The following is a 16,743-nucleotide window of genomic DNA, read 5'->3' on the forward strand; positions in this document are numbered from 1 at the left end:
CCATTGCTTTTGTAATCCCTTGTGTGTGAACTTTCTTACCCCTGCCCACTGCATACAATAGGGTATGATGAACAGAATATACTTTTTGGACCAAGGATGTTGGGGTAACTATGACCTGACTGACATTTATGGCCTGGTAATAGGTGGGGTGGTTTGGGTTCAGCTGCAGTTCTAGAAACTTGTGCAGAACCTGGTCTGATGCTGATTTAAAGGCTTTCAAATAAACCAAACTGGATTTCAAAATTCCCAATGCATGATTTAAGAAAGCTGAAGAGCTTTCCTCAATATGGTGAATAACATTTATGTAATAGCAATAAAACAGATTACCTGACCATTATTACATTGCCATAGACACATTGACAGCGGTATATTTGGGGATCTGATAAACTCAAGGCCTCCTTTTAACTACACACCGCTCTGATCAGGCCATTGGCAAATCATTTCTTTACCTTTCCACAAACTGGTTTCTGGCCTCATTCCACCCCAAATTCTTTCCCTTGCAGAATACTGGCAAGCAGTTCACAAGAGAAATATATTGTAGTTAGACTCTTGTTGTGGAAATGTAAGTGCTTTTTGCAGCAGATAAAGAGCAGTGCTATTCAGATGAAATTAGCATTAATAAACATTTAAGATGGGTAAAATAGAATTGCTTAATTTATTCTGAGAGATTTCACCACAAGATCTCCCATTTTACCTGGCCCAGATCCCCATGCTGCAGACACACCTCATCTTTCAGTAACATCGAATTATCCAGCTGGATGACTTTTCATTTGTAATAAAACAGCATCTTCCAGCACTTCTATCAGTGATAAAAAGAAAGGAAATACTCAAAGAAAAAAAATAAAATACAATTGTGTTTTATTCCCCAAAGATAGTGTCTGTTGCAACTGTCTTGGAGATTAGTCTTTAGTTGTTTGATAATCCAAGAATGCTGGAAACTGTGTGCCTTTGCCAGGAGTTGCACAATGTAAGTCAGGCTCTTGGCCACACAAGCCTAGCAGTGCCTGCCGCCTGCAGGAACAGAACACTCAAAAACCAATCATTACAGATGGTTTACCACTTATTCAAATTGGTTCTCCAATAATAATTACTAATTTAGTCTGTTTCTCTTGATAAAATCCCATAACAACATATTACTCTATAAAGCAATATTAAAACTATAAATCTAACTTGGTGACTTCATTGTTGGTGATATCACCTTAATTACCAGCCTAGATCTAGTGAGTCTTTCTTTATCTGTTCCATTTTCAATCTAAAATATTCCATTTAGAAATAATGTTGACTCTGGTAAATCATCTTCACTGGTTACATCAGTGGCCTTGTTGAACACTGACAACTACACATCGAAAGAGTCCTAAGGAATTGTTCTGCCCTCTGTCATCATAAAAATCTCTCTTCCTGGATATTGAAGTTGTCATCTGATCCCTAAAGCCATACCTTGCACGCTTCCTCTGAATCCTTCCATTGTCTTCCACCCCTTCTAATATTCTGTCTTGCTTTTAGAAGCCAATGTGCCAGCTTCATGGAAACAGATTTCTGAAATTCCTACTTGAATTTCTCAAAAAACTCTATTTTTCTCCCTTTCTGTAAAATGCTCCTTAACGCTTTTCATTTTATCCATTTGGTTCTTCTATCCTATTAGAGTCACGATTCTTTCATTCCCCACACCCCACCCCCCGATAATATTTGAATGAATATTTTGAGATATGCTGTGTTAAAGGAGTCGTGAAAGTGCAGGTTGCTGCACTTTCTTTGGCATCTCTTCTCTTCAGACAATTCCAAAGTGTTCAGTGAGGTGAGAACACATTTTTTCAGCAACTCCCTTGCATAAACTGACCAGCCACCTCAGCTGCTGACGTAAGTAATTGACTCAAAACATCAGTTCTTTTTTCCTCTCTATTTTGCTGAATATTGCTTTTTTTTAAAATTTTTGTCACCACAACCTGCCTCTAATGGTCAGATAATTGATACCTTCATGATGCCTCATCCACCATCAGTGGAGAGGCAGTGTTAAGGATATATGCCATGGTACATTCTTACAGCAATATGTTCATGCTATGTTTCTGGAACCCTTCTTCACCAACAAGTCATATTACATCCCTACTTCCATACTGATCACCAGTTTTTCTACAGCTTGATTTAGCCACAGCATGTCTGGAAAATCTGTTGTTTCCTGCGTTTAGGACAACACAAGACAGAGGTTTAGAGTTACTATGAAAGAGATAAATTGGAGGCTCAGTGTTGAAGAGACATGCACCATAGTTTCAGAGGTCAATGTGGGAGAGAGATGCAGTGTGGTTTAGAATGAGAGAGTGAGTGAGAGTGCAGAAGGGGGTCAGGATGGGAAAATATCAGATGATATGGGAATGAGGAGAAAGCAGCAAGGAGTCATGGGCTAGTCATGGTTCAGAGAACAGAGAATGAATGATGGTCATTTCTCTCTCTGTGGATTCATTCAGTTGCCTGGCTGCCCATCTGCTAAAGCTAGGTCAATGACATCAATGATCTTGTCCTTCATATTTATGTGTGTTGTCTACATTGAATGAATTTACACTCACCTCTACTTCATCATGCACACCCACACCTCACTACCCACAGATAGTACATGCTATTCCACAATGCAGGGCTATCTTCTTGAACATGCCAAAATACTCCTCTCACAATCACCATATCATGTACAGATGCTCCCTAACTTTCGACCTATGTGACTTGTGTCCATCCACACATACAAATTATTAAAAAATATAACATTTATGCAGTTTATGTTGTATTTGACAAATTGTAACAGGGATAAAGGTCACACAAGAACCAAAATGTGTGTACTTACTTTGTTAGTCGGCGTCCCAGGGTCCCTAGGCTGGGCAAAGCCATCTTGATTCCAGTGCACATTTGTGAGTCTTCGGTTGCTACATGCACAGTGGGTTCACGTATTGGAGTTCATTTGGCACATGCGCGAGAGTTAAGGTTGCGAATTCAATATTGTTAGGGCACTTTAACTCTCAAACATACGCCAAGCAAACTCCAATACGTGAACCCACTGCACATGCACCAACCAAAGACTCACGAATGTGCACTGGATTCAAGATGGCCACACCCAGCCGATGGACCCTGGGACTCTGACTAATAAAGTAAGTACGCACATTTTGCCTCTTACATGCCCTGCATCCCTGTTATAGGTGTTCAAATTCCAACTTGCATCCATTTCGAGATATGACCAATCCTTCAGTCCCAATTATGGTTGTAGGGGAGTATCTATAATGGATCAATGGGATAAACAATGCTAATGTTGGATGCCCTTTATCTCAGAAAATAATAAAGATCATGGTTCACACAAATCTACCTATGTCACATCCCCTCCTCCAACGTTTTACTTTTCATTGGCAAATGATACAAAAATGCTATTCACAGTTCCATTACTCTTGTTGCAAGCTGGCTCTTGACCCTTTCTTCCTCCAGGGGAGGCAGAACTCCCAGCCTGTCTTCTGGCAGCACTTAAAGAGCACAGAGGGAGCCTGACACCTCCATCTATTACTTGGCCATTGGCTCTCCAGCCAGATTGGGAAATGAGGATGGTGCAGCTGTCGAGATATGTGGGAACTCACACAGAGCTTGCAGTGGAAGACCAGCCAAAATGTTTTTTTTTAAGATGACAAAATGTGTGGAGTGGTCGAGGACTAACATGCATCGGTTCAAGCAGCCAGCTCTTGGTGCCCTAACCTCCACAGAGTTTCTAATGAATTAAATTTCACTTTACAGCATAGGTGTGCTCCAAGCTGGTGATCTAAGACTGCTGCATTCGTGGCTAAGGATACCAAGCTGTGGGGTGGCATGATTCTTAGTGATCAGCCCTCCAATGAGTTTTCCTAGGAGTATGGTAATGCTACAGCTAGGCAAAAATCAGCTGACCTCAAGAAGAAAGCTACCAGTTTTGACTGAAGGAATCCAAGTCCACCACTGATCTGCTGTAGCTCATCAGTGAACAAGACAGAGTGCTGCTCATGTTGTGATGGTGCTTTCAAATTTGGGGCCTTTTGATCAGAGCTCTTTGACATTGCCCATCATGCCATCAGGAGCCTTCTCTCAGGCAAATGAACATCAAGCTGCAGATAGAAAGGGACCACTCCACTATAGTGATCAGAAAGTGTGGAAGGCACGTGGTTAGAGTTTGCACAGGGTGATTGGAAAACAATTGTAACGTGTATTCTTGATCTTGTGTATTAAATATCTCATGACATTGTAAAACCTTGACTAGGCCATAGATGTAACTGGAGAAACTTTGAGGAAAGCCAGGAGGTTAAACAGAATTTCCTGCAATAGATGGGCTTTTCAAGCCACATTAACATTTTCGGCACAAAGAGATGCATCCACAAATAAAAATGGTCATCCAAGCATCCACAGGTAGAAATGATCAGTCAATGTTCCAGATCAGGACCCTTTATCAAGATTAAAGTTGGAAAGGATGATATTAAGTACATCAAGGGGTAAGAAAGGTGAGGAAGGTGGGGCGGAGGTAAGAGATGATTGAATATTGGACAGAATGTGGGAGAATGGAAAAGATAAGCAGGAAGGACAAGTCAGGCAGCTTCCAAGGAGAAAAATTGTCACCATTTCAAATCAGGATCTTTTAATGGAGAAATTATGTAATGCATCATTATCATGAGAAAAATTGCATGGTTGGACTGGTTACGTTTCAGGCTAATTGTGACTTCTTGGCGTGGGAGCAGCAAAGCTGGTGATGCTAATGCAGTTAGGAAGTGATTGGGCTCATCGCTGTTAAAGATCATCAAATACGTGGAATTTCTGTTCTACAACACTTGTTGTTGCACCCTCCCCCGCACCCCCAACCTGAATAATGGAAGGTTTGAATCTTGGCGATGTAGTGCAGACTTTATTCTGGAAACATAGCAACAGGGCCTTGAAGTAGAGATCTTCTATCTTTGTCACATCCTCCCCACTTCCTCTTCCCCCATCAGCTGAGCAGCTGTAGCCATGGATAGTATTCATGCACAGGTGTACACATAGGAATAGAATCTGGCTGGCGTGTCTCCACATCAGCCCTGGTATTCATATCTTCACACTACCAATAGTGACCTCTATTTCATTTCAGGTGTCTGAGGTTCCCAGTGAAAATTGTCTCCACTTGAATAAGCAGCAGGTTATAGACGATAATCGTCACCAGCAACCATCAGGATGAATTAATCATGCGTGATTCCCGGGAGCTTTGCATCGATCAATGTATACCCTCGGCAGCATTTTCCTTTGGAAATTTCAAATACTGACACAACTCCAATTTCCCCCTCTCCGCACTATCTGTTCAAACACTAACCTGCTGAAAGCTAATTGAATAATTGAAACGAAACATTAACTCTGCAGCTCCCTCTGGTAATGTTACATGACCTACATATATTTTCTGGATTTTGTTTCAGGTTTACAGTAGCTGCAGCATTTTGGACTGATCAGTTAACATCCCTGTTTCTCTCAAAAACATTGCACTGTTTTATGCTATGGTGATCTGAGGTTGCAGATTGCAACCTCATCCAAATTGCAAAACTTCTGTCAGTCCAGGAATTGCCTGAGTGACTCTGAATTGGCCTGCAGCATTTTAAGAATGGACGGCCATTCATCAAGAACTTGGCTAATCTTCTCTATTGCCATTTACCAATACTGTGTGGCAATGCCCGATTTTAGTGCGAACCAGCCCTGCTTTTCACGCGTGGTCAGTAGGGCAACTGTGGCAAAGATGGTGTCATGGGTCCTTCTCTTCTGGTGCAAACCAGAAAAACACACATGCACTTATGTTAGCGTGATGCAAGTTCCATGACACGAGGGGTGGACTCAGGACAGCTTTAAAGGCTGCAGCATGAACTTGAAAGTAAATGAGCTCACAGCCTGCTGTCTCAGTTCGTTCACTATCCTCATGCACAACACGCTACACTGGTGACCCCGACGAGTCTCCACATCCTGAGACTCAGCACAAAGGACCCTGCAGTTGTAGGCACCGTTGTGTTAAAGCTGGCAACTTTCTGGACCAACAGACCCCACCCAGCTCACATGGCCAATACAGCCACCTCCTCACCAGCTATCCCTCCATCCTGTGCCCCCAGTTCACCATCATCATGCCAAAGCATGAAATCCAGCACCACATTGAGACCACAGGCCCACAAGTGCATTCTCAAACCCAGCGTCTGGCCCCTGACAAACTCAACCTCACCAAGAAAGAGTTTACGTGCATGGAAGAACTCAGTATTGTTCGCCATTCCGACAGTCCATGGGTCTCTCCCCTCCATTTGGTGCCCAAGTCCAATAGCAGCTGGAGACCCTGCGGAGACTTCAGACACCTCAATGATGCGACGTGGCCAGACCTCTACCCAATTCCCCACATCCAAGATTTTGCAGCAAACCTCCATGGCACACGCCTTTTCTCTAAGGTTGACCTGATCCAGGGATACTACCCTGTTCATCCAGACAATGTCCAGAACAATCCTATCATCACCCATTTCAGTCTCTGAGTTTCTTCGCATGCCATTCAGCTTGAAAAACGCAGCCCAAACCTTCCAGCAACTCATGGATGCAGTTGGCAGAGACTTGCCTTTCCTTTTCATTTACCTGGATGATATCCCGGTAATGAGCAAGACTCCTCAGGAGCCCATCTCACATCTTTGCCAGCTTTTCGACTGACTTACTGAGTTTGGCCTCACCATTAACCCAGCGAAGTGGCAGTTCAACAGGGAAGAAATCGGCTTCTTGGGCCACAGAATTACCAAAGATGCCACCACTCCTTTTACCGATCAGGTGAAGGCTATACAGCAGTTTGCCAGGCCAACGACTCTGAAGGGACTGCAGTAATTCATGAACATGATATATTTTTACAACAGGTTCATCCATGCAGCTGCCAGCATCATGCGCCCATTTTTGGCATTAATGTCTGGATCCATGAAAGAACTCGAGTGGATAGATGAGGTGCAGGCTGCTTTCAAAAATCCAAGGAGGCCCTGGCTACCACAATGATGTTTGTCCACTCATGCATGGAGGGGCCCACAGCCCTCACTGTTGATGCGTCCAACACAGCAGTAGGCAGTGTCCTGGAACAGTTCATGGACAACACCTAGAGGCCCCTTGCCTTTTTCAGCCGCCACCTACGACCACCTGAACTGAAGTATAGTGTGTTTAACAGACCTCACCTGGAAGTCCGCCATTTTTGCTACTTTTTGGAGGGGCGGTCTTTCACGGTCTATACAGACCACAAGCCATTGACGTTTGCATTTCCAAATCTTCTGACCCGTGGTCCACCTGCCAGCATCCCAAGTCTCAGAATTTACTACCACTATCTGCCACCTCTCAGGGAAAAAGAACATTCTTGATGATGCACTCGCTCCAGGCTGGCTCTTCACACCCTGTCGCAAGGCATCAGCTTCCACGAACTGACTTAAGCCCAATAGGACAATCCTGAGACCCACTATTTCAGGATGGTGATCATGAATCTGCAGTTGCGGGATCTCCTACTGGACACTAATGGTGCAACTTTACTCTGCAACATCTCCACGGGCCAACCCCAACCACTCGTCCCCACCCAATGGCGAAGAACAGTTTTCAACACGCTACTCGACCTTTCCCATCCCTCCATTCAAACAATGGTGCAGATGATATCCTCCTGGTTCATCTGGCACAAGCTGCCAAACTGCGAAGGTCCAGTGGCACACCAAGTCCTGCCTCCAACAGTTTGATGCACTGACTCGCAGGTTCCAGCACATCCACCTTGATATAGTGGACCCCTTGCTAGTCTCCCGAAGGTCACGCAACTTGCTCACAATAGTGGACATAATCACTTAATAGCCAGAGGCCGATCCCCATCCCGGACGCCACCACCGACACTTGCACCAGGGCTTTCCTCTCCGCCTGTGTCTGCCATTTTGGAGTCCCGCACACATTACTACTGATTGGGGAGCCAAATTCACCTCTGCCCTGTGGAACAAACTCTCCAAACTCCTGGGCACCCAGCTACATCGCACCACTGCTTACCACCCTCAGTCCAATGACCTAGTTGAGCATTTCCACTGCCCCCTTAAATCAGCAGTGATGGCATGGCTTGAGAGGGTGAACTGTGTGGATGAACTACTGTGCGTATACCAAGGAGGACTTACAGCACCAATGGATGACCTCAAACATTCTCAGCAGTTACTCTACAGCGAGACCCTTGCAGTCCCAGGCCAATTCCTCCCTTCAGTGCCAGGCCAAGCCTCTGACATGGCCATCATACTGGAAAGACAGACAAATTTGGATCACTCGCACCAGTACCACTATCGTGACACTGTCACTCACCCTCCAATTACCCCACAGACTTAAATTCCTGCAATTATATGTTTGTTCAAAGGGACGGACACAGGACACCCCTCCAGTGTCCCTATGAGGGTCCCTACAAGATGCTCCAGAGAAATGCATCTACTTTCACTCTTGACATTGGGGGCAGAGAGGAGCTTTTCATACTAGACTGCCTCAAACCAGCCCACCTGCACTTGTCAGAACCAGTAAAGATCCCCCTGCCAGTACATGGAGGTCGGCCACCAAAGCAGCAGATCTCACCCACAATGCACTGTGAGACCACCGGACCTGGTTCTGTTGGGGGGGGGGGGGGGGCGGGCGTTGTGTGTGTGTATGACAACATACATGATTATAGAGGTGAACTGGCCCCGGTTGCCACATGCGGTCAGTGGGGCAGCTGCGGCAAAGATAACGTCACGGGTCCTTCTCTACCAGAAGAGAAGAGCACATACACGAGTGATAGGGCTCCAGATGGCCTTAAAAGCTGCAGTGTGAACTTAAAAGTAAATCAGTTGGGCTAAATGAGCTCACAGCTTGCTATCTCAGTTCTTTACACTGCACTCATGCACAACCCACTACAACTCTTCCCTTATCCCTCCATCCCTGAACATCCAGCTTATTTGTGCATAGTAGCTGACCCACTGGAGCCTCATCAGGGTAGAAAATTCCAAAGGTTCATCACCCAAAGTAAGATGAAATTTCTCCTCTTTTCCATACTAAACAGCATTCTCTGTCTGCAAACTATGCTCCCCTGACTTTGGAAACAAAATTCAAAAGGGTGATGAATACAGCACTGAAGGTCTTATATTTAAATGCCTGCAGAAAAAGAAAATAAGTATGATGATCTAGTAGTATAGCTGAAAATTGGCCATCACTGAGAAGCAGCTGAAAGAAGCTCACAGCTGGGAACTAAATATCCACAGATACACACTGTATCGGAAGCATAAGATGGGAGGCCGAAAGGGTGTGATGGTTCTGCTGGATAAATGGAATTAAATCTTTAGAGATAAGAGACATTGAATCAGAAGATACAAAATCCCTGTAGGTGGAATTAAGAAAATGAAAGGGTAAAAAGAAACCTGATAGGAGTTGTACACAGACCTCCAAACAGTAGCCAGGAGATGACATGCAAACTAGAGAGGGACATTGTTACAATAGTCGTGGGGGAGTTCAATATACAGGTTGATTTGGAAAACCAGGATCCCAAGAGAAAAACAAAGATCAAATGCCTTTAGGATGGCTTCTTAGAACAGCTTGTGGCTGAACCAAACAGGAAAATGGAAACTCTGCATTGGGTACTTCGTAATGAACCAGAGTTGATAAGGGAACTGAAGCTAAGGGAACCCACAGGAGGTGGTGATCATGTGACAGAATTCACCCTGCAGTTTGAGAGGAAGAAAATAAATCAGATGTGTCAGTATAGGAGTGGAATAAAGGGGATTACAGAGGTATGAGAGAGGAACTGTCTAAAGTTGAGTGGAAAAACAAGGAAGACAGCAGAGCATCAATGGCTGGAGTTTCTGCGAGAAATAAAGGTGCAGGACAGTTATATTCCAAAATAAAATAAATATTTGAATGGAAAGAAGTGACACAACTGTGGCCGACAAGAAAAATAAAAGCCAAGAAACAGCAGAAGGACATAAAAGGAAGCAAAAGTTAGTGAGAAGATAGAAGTTTGGGATTTTTTTGAAAGCTTACAGAAGGCAACTAAGAAGGTCATAAGGAAGGAAACGATTAACTTTGAGAGGAAGCTCACAATAATATCAAAAAGGGTACCAGAGCTTTTTAAGTATATTAAGAGTAAAAAAGAGGAAAAAATATATATAGAATTGAGATAAACTGATGAGAGAGAAATTGTAATGGAAAACAAGGATATGGTAGGGAAACTGAATGAGTATTTTGCATCAGACTTCACTATGGAAGACAATAACAGTATACCTGACTTTTAAGTGTATCAGGGAAAAGTGGGGAGTGCAGTCATAATCACCACCGAGAAGGTGCTTGGGAAGCTGAATAGTCTAAGGGTAGATAAGTTTCCTGGATGATCAATGATCGAAACAACGTTATTATGAGTTGGGCGAAAGAGCTTACAAAGTTTTAGCTTGGCAGTTGAAAACGGAGTAAGTCTCTCGGACAATTAATGCACTTAGGAGAAATTCATGGAAAACATTAACCACAGGATATCAATGATGAATTTTGTACATTTTATTGGGATTTATAGACATCTGAAGGCACTTCAGATATGGAACAGAATGAATCTTTTTTAGCAAATTTAAATATACCTTTAGTAGAGGAAAAGGATATTAAGGTATTGGATGGTTCATTTACTGATTTGTAACTTAAAGAGGCATTACAATCTATGTCAAGTGGAAAATCATCTGGAGGAGACAGACGTACAGTGGAATTTTATAAAGAATTTAATGATTTGTTATTTCCGGTATATACAGATGTACTTAAACAAGCCACTGATACAGGTTTATTCCAGAGTCGTTTTCAATAGTTATACCAAAGAAAGACAGAGACCCCGTTAAAATTAACTTCATATAGACCAATAACTTCATTGAATGTAGATTACAAGATTGTTGCAAAAGTATTAGTAAACAGACTGGCTAATTTCTTACCGAAATTAGTGCATGTGGATCAAGCAGGATCGATCAAAAATAGGTATTAGTTGATAATATTACTAGATTAATTACAATAATTAATGCTTCAAGACAGCAACTCAACCAACCAATGATACTAGGGCTAGATGCAGAAAAGGCCTTTGATCAAGTGGAGTGGAATTTTTTATTTAAGGTGTTAGAAAGATTTAAATTTGGACCGCTCTTTACAGGTTGGGTTTAGGCATTACAGGTACACGATCCTTTATCTGGAACCCTTGGGGGGACAGTGTGTTCCAAATTTTGGATTTTTCCGGATTTTGGAAAGCTCACCCAAATTGTGTTGCTGTATCCACACCCAAACCCTTCCAGTCGCCCGGCCACCTCACCCAAGCGCCGGTCGTCCGGCTGCCTCCCCCCAAGTGCCAATCACCCAGCTGCCTCCCCCAAGCGCCGGCCCCTCAGCCACCTCCCCCAAGCGCCAGCTGCCCGGCCACCTCTCTCCCCACTTACTGGATTTTGGAGCTTTCCGGATTTTAGATGTCCAGATAAAGGATCATGTACCTGTATATACTAATCCTTCTGTTCAGGTGGTGACAAATGGACAGATTTTGCCGGTATTTAATTTGTTCAGATTAACTTGACAGGGCTGTCCACTGTCACCAGTCTCATTCGCATTAGTTGTAGAAACTTTGGCCCGAGCAATCAGGCAAGAAATTAGTATTAAGGGAATTACAATTGGTGGACAAGAGTATAAAATTAATCTGTTTGCAGATGATGTGTTGATATATTTGATTTATCCTAAAAGTTCTTTAGAATCATTACAAAATTTGTTGAAACAATATGGGGTAATTTCAGGTTATAAAGTAAATTGGGATAAAAGTGAGATATTACCAATATCAGATGAAGATTATTCCGATTGTAAACAGCTTACAAAGTTTAAATGGTCTGACAAAATTAAATATTTAGGTGTAATAGTGGATAAAGAATATCAAAATGTATACAATTTAAACTTTATGCCTCTATTAAATAAGATTAAATTTGATTTAAATAGATGGAAGAAGTTAACATTAACTTTGATTGGATGAGTTAATTGCATTAAAATGAATATTTATCCTTGTATTCAGTATTTATTTCAATCTATTCCGAGTGCTGTACCAGGAAAATTCTTTAAGGATTTAAATAAAGCAGTTCAATTTTTTCTTATGGAAAGGCAAGTTATGAAGAGTTTCTATGCAAAAGTTGACATGGAGGTATGATTTAGGCAGTCTCCAATTACCACATTTTCAGAATTATTATAAAGCAGCACAGTTAAAGTTTATTAATAGGTTGTTTGATATTGATCAACCTCCGGTGTAGGTGAAGGTGGAGATGGACCAAATTCAGGAAAGAAATATACATAATTTTAGACGTAAATGGAACCCACCACTTTTATAGCAGTATAAATAGTATAATATTTGATGGGGGTATGGTATAAATGGAATCAAATTATAGGATTGAAAGGTAAAATTTCAGTTAAGACACCCTTATATCAGAACCAAATAATCCAATTTTCTGTGAATAATCCTTATTTGAAAGATTGGGAATCAAAAGGTGTGATACTAGTGGAGGATTGTTTTGAAGTAGGTTTATTTCTTTCTTTTAATAGACTCAGAGAGAAGTTTGCTATATCACAAAATACTTTATTTGCTTATTATCAAGTACGAGATTTATTGTTAGAATGCTTTGGTAGAGAGTTATATTACCTGGTCAAATGAAATTTGAGAGATTAATTGTTGATAAGGGGAAAAAGGGATTTGTCTCAGGAATGTATATGTTTTTACAGGAAAAGATGAATTTAAAATAAAAGATAAATGGGAGAAGGGCTTATCTATTCCTATATCTGTAGAAGAGTGATCTGATATGTGCCTTGATAGGGTTACAAAGCTAAATAATGTACAATATAGTCTGGTTAATTATAATTTTTTGCATCAGCTATATTTAACTCCTGAAAATTTTTTAAAAATATGGATTTAGTCTATCAGACATGTTTTCGGAGTGGTGAGCAGGCTGGTACTTTCTTCCATTCAGTATGGGAATGTACAAAGATTAAACCCATTTTGGGGAAAAGTAATTAAATTTTTGTTAGATTTATTCAAAATAGATTTATATGTTGATCCATGGGTACGTTTATTGGGAGATATGAATACAATTACGGCAGGTCTACGAGTGGAGAAACTTTAAATTGCATTTATAAGTCTAGGATTGGCAATAGCTAGAAAATGTATAGATGTTACTTGGAAAAATGATGTTGAATTGAGTATACAAAGATGGCATATTGAAATTCAATCATGTATTTATTTGGAAAAGATAACATATAATTTGCAGAATAATTATTCTTTTTTGTTAAAATATGGAGTTTGTATTTGGAATGTATGGGTTTGGATGTTAAGTAATTTTTTTTAAATTTGTGATGAAAGATGTAAAAGGATGGCACACCACACAACATCCTGTTGTAACCTGATATTACTGTTTTTTTTAAAATAAGCACCGAAAGGGGGGAGGGTTGTAGGGAGGGGGATAGGTGGGAGGGGGGTAGTAGAGGGTAGTTTTACATTATACTTTCTATTTTTTTTGTTTCTGTAAAATTCTTAAATAAAATTTTCAAAACAATAAAAGAAATAATCTTGAATAAAACTTGGAAAATGCACTTTCATCAATGTGTGAATAGTTTGATTACAAATTTGCACAGGGGGAAATAAAGGATTTGACCCAAATATTATGGAAGGCACTGTAGTTCTGTCTTTTTAGATCCAAAACTGGAAGTAATATGACACCTTTTTCTCATTCTTGGGGTCATTTTTTCCATTCTAAGGAAAGCTAAATTTGGGTTGAAAAAAATAACAAATGATATAATCAGAAAGTTTGGCAAGAGGTTTCTCACTAGATGAAAAATATGGAATGGACAATTTATATCAGCCTTTATTAGAAAAAAAATACTTTATTTGTCTGTAAAGTTCAAATAAACAACAGTATTTTTTCTTGTGAAAAGTTTCCTGAAGGAGATTGAATGCACTCCTGGGTTCTGAAAGAAGTGCCTTATAGATTACTGATCTCTATAGATAGTGGAGGCATTAGATCTTTGATGAATCAACAATTCTGGCATGGTTTTGGAGGATAGGAAAATTGCAAAGTTCACTGGACAGGACAATTGTAAAGGTCACTCAGCTATTTATAAAGGGAGGGAGGCAACCGAAAGGAAGTTACAGTAGAACACCGATTACCCAAAATCAGAATCTCCAAAATCCTCAATTATCTGAAAAAATTAAGATTTCAGATAAATGAGGGTATCTGAACCAATCAGAAATCTTTATTTATCCAAAAATCTTTCAGAGCTAAACTCACTGGGGATGTCAGGCTGCTAGCCAGTAACAGGGCCTTGGTGGGGAGGTGTCAGTGATCGGCAGCAGCCAGCATTTTTTTTTGGTGAAAAGCTAAACATTATTTTAATGCTTAAAAAGCCTTCCCTTGTTGTTTAAACACTGTTTCAAGTGATTTGCTGTTGTTACTGGGCTGTTTTTAAAATATGACCAATTCTCCAAAAAACATTTATCCGACATAGCCCAGTCCCGATCATTTTTGATAATCAGAGTTGCACTGTATACAGCTGTTAGCCAAACATCAGTGGTTGGGAAGTTGTTGGAGTTGATTATCAAAGATGAAGTTACAGAGTACCTGGAGGTGCATGACAAGATAGGGCACAGTTAGCATGGTTTCCTTTAGGGAACATCTTGCCTGACATACCTACTACAATTTTTTGAGGAAACCACATGCAAGGCAGTAGTTCTCAACCTTTTTCTTTCCACTCATAAGTAACCCCTATGCCATTGGTGCTCTGTGATTTGTAAGGGATTGCTTTAAGTGATATGTGAGTGGGAAGGAAAGGTTGAGAATCACTGCTCTCGACCCAATTGTTACTGAAATATTTTGCTTGAGAAAAATTGTCATTGGTCCACTTCCTTTGGAGATATAAAACCGTGCACATAACGAGTCAATTAGGTACGATTAAAACAGTGGTTTTCAAACTTTTTCTTTCCACTCACATACCACCTTAATCAATCCCTTACTAATCACATAGGACCCATGGCATAGGGATTACTTAAAGTGGTATGTGAGTGGAAAGTAAAAGGTTGAGAACCACTGGGCTAGAAAAAGGAGATGCAGTGGATTTTGTATATTTAGATTTTCCAAAGGCCTTTGACAAGGTGTTGAACATGAGGATGCTTAACAAGATGAGAACCCATGGAATTACAGGAAAGGTTCCAGCGTAGATAGATCATTTAGAGAATTTGCTGATGAACAGGAAACAGAGAGAGGGAATAAGGGGATCATATTCTAGTTGGCTACTGTTGTGAGTGAGGAAACAGGTTTGGTAGGTCTCAAAATCAAGGTCTCTGAACAGTTTTGATGTAGGGGAGGGTTTAATTTACTGAAGGCAACTGTGGGAAAATGGTAACTGATGCAGAGCACACACACACACATACACAATGACCTGGTACATAAAATGATCAGGGAAAAATCACTATGATGCCCCACCACCCCTTGACTCAGTGCAGGCTCGGCTCTATGCTACAGGGAACACTAATTTAAACTCTCCCAACCCTTTTAACAGAGCACATCTTACCAACAGTTTCTCCAGCACCCTTCCACATTTCTAGGCCTGGAGTGAAGTAGGGTGGTCCCAAGCTGGCAGAGAACAAAGAGCACATGGGATCTTTATAGTGCTGGAGAGACAAGCCCACATCGTTTACTGGGGGTCAATGGCTCAGTGGCAGGAGGGTTAATCTAATTACCACAGCCAATGACCCAAGGCCAAGTACAGGCAGGCTGGAGAGTGCAGCCCAGGTAATTTACAAGGATGTAACAGCAACGTGTACACTAATGGGTGGGGCAGAACCAAACCTAATTGGCAGATGGTGTGCCAACCAACTGGGGGGGGGGGGGCAGTGCTGTCACATGACAGCCACAACCCTTCCCTATACAGCTACCAGTTACCAGAGGTGTTCTACTGGTGTTGGTGTGGGCCAATTCTTTTACATTGTATGTTAATGATTTGGATTGTGGAATAAATAAGTTTGCAGATGATACAAAGACATGTGGAGGGGTAGGTAGTGATGAGGTGAAAATACAGAAATGCTGGAAGAATTCTGTAGCAACCAGAGGGGGTAAAGATAAAAATGGAGTTTCAGGCCTGAGCCTTTCTTCAAAGTATGAGTAAAAAAAGTCAGGTGTCTGAATTAAAAAGCTTGGAGGAAGGGAAGAATGGGCAGTGGGAGGAGCAGAAACAAGGTGTTAAATGGATATGGATGGGACACAGGAGAGGAAATGTGAGAATTGACTGGAGGAATGGGGTTTGTTTTTGGCTCTGTGGAAGTAGAACTGGGAAAAGAAGTCAGAGGGAAAAGGGAATAGAGGGAGAAACAGAGCTAGAGGAAAAGAAGCAGAGGGAAGGAGAGGGGGGGCCTGGTAATGGAAACCAGAGAAGTCCATGACAATGGCATCCAGTTGGAGGATGGAACATGAGGTGTTATTCCTCCAATTTGTGGATGATATTGGTTTGACAGTGCATGAGACCTTGGACAGACATATTGGCAAGTAAATGGGATGGGGAATTTAAATGGGTGGCACTGGGTGCCCAACGATGCCACCTCCCAGTGCACATCCAGTCCCCTTGACGCAGTGGAGACCACAACGGGAGCAGCAGATGCAGTAGGTGATGCCCTCAGACTCACAAGCGAAGCATCACTTCATTTGGAAGGACTGCCTGGGACCCCAAATGATAGTG

Source organism: Narcine bancroftii, chromosome 6 (genome assembly GCF_036971445.1).
Source record: "Narcine bancroftii isolate sNarBan1 chromosome 6, sNarBan1.hap1, whole genome shotgun sequence".
In the NCBI taxonomy this organism is placed as follows: Eukaryota; Metazoa; Chordata; class Chondrichthyes; order Torpediniformes; family Narcinidae; genus Narcine; species Narcine bancroftii.